A 1,318-nucleotide genomic window follows, 5' to 3' on the forward strand; every position below is an offset into this window, starting at 1 on the left:
GGAGGAGATTGGATTTACACCCCGCCCTTCACTACCCGAAGGAGTCTCAGAGCCGCTTACAAACTCCTTTCCCTTCCCCTCCCCACCACAGGCACCCTGGGAGGCAGGTGGGGCTGAGAGAGCTCTTTCGAGGACTGCTCTTGGGAGAACAGCCCTGAGAGAACTTGGGACTGACCCAAGGTCACACCAGCAGCTGCATGTGGAGGAGAAGGAGGAGGAGATTGGATTTACACCCCACCCTTCACTACCTGAAGGAGTCTCAGAGCGGCTTACCGTCTCCTTTCCCTCCCCCTCCCCACAACAGGCACCCTGTGAGGTCTCTCAATACCAATCTTTCAAAAACAATAATGCTAGGATCTGTATTTAGTGGTATAAACGTGGAACGGAACGTTTGAGAATGCAGCTCTTAATATCAAATGGCAAAGTAATTGTTTTCGCAATTGTCTCTCAACACACATAATTTATTTAGAGGAGGAGGAGGAGGAGGAGGAGGAGATTGGATTTATACCCCGCCCTTCACTACCCAAAGGAGTTTCAGAGCGGCTTACAAACTCCTTTCCCTCCCCCTCCCCACATCAGACACCCTGGGAGGCAGGTGGGGCTGAGAGCTCTTTCGAAGACTGCTCCTGAAAGAACAGCTCTGGGGGAACTGTGACTGACAAAGAGGAGGAGGAGATTGGATTTATACCCCGCCCTTCACTCGGAGTCTCAGAGCGGCTGACGATCTCCTTTCCCTCCCCACAACAGACACCCTGTGAGCAATGCTCCCTCTAAGCTGTGGAGTCTTGTGAGCAAAAGTTCTACTTTGTGAGCTACTAGCATTAAAGTTGTGAGCGAGCCATTTGGCTACTGCATCAATTAGGTTGCTCTGGAGCCCTCCTTCCTGAACTGAGACAAAAAACGGTGAGATGGAGGCTAAAAAACTGTGAGCTAGCTCACACTAACTCAGCTTAGAGGGAGCACTGCCTGTTGAGGTCGTTGGGGCTGAGAGAGCTCTGAGAGAACTGCTCCGGAGAGAACAGCTCTGAGAGAAGTGGGGAATTAAACCCGGTTCTCCCAGACTACCGTCCACGCTCCTAACCACTACACCAAACTGGCTCTGACCACCAAAGAGGAAAGCTGAAAGGAAAACGTACCACAGAGATAGATGTATTCATATAGATTGACTGCCCACTTTAATTCTTCCATTTGCCCAATCTTTGTGCCCTTGTCAGCTCACTAATGTGAGAAAGCATGGGGAAGAAGAAGAAGAAGAAGAAGAAGAAGAAGAAGAAGAAGAAGAAGAAGAAGAAGAAGAAGAAGAAGAAGAAGAAGAAGA

The 1,318-nt window shown here is 49.7% G+C and overlaps 1 protein-coding gene across 1 annotated transcript in view; it reads right to left on the reverse strand.

The window, feature by feature from the left end:
• The window catches only part of RHBDL1 (rhomboid, veinlet-like 1 (Drosophila)), a 35,831-nt gene that overhangs the window by 27,357 nt on the left and 7,156 nt on the right, over nt 1–1,318 (reverse strand). The window lies entirely within an intron of this gene.

This window comes from Gekko japonicus, unplaced genomic scaffold (genome assembly GCF_001447785.1).
Source record: "Gekko japonicus isolate JY-2015 unplaced genomic scaffold, Gekko_japonicus_V1.1 scaffold513, whole genome shotgun sequence".
In the NCBI taxonomy this organism is placed as follows: Eukaryota; Metazoa; Chordata; class Lepidosauria; order Squamata; family Gekkonidae; genus Gekko; species Gekko japonicus.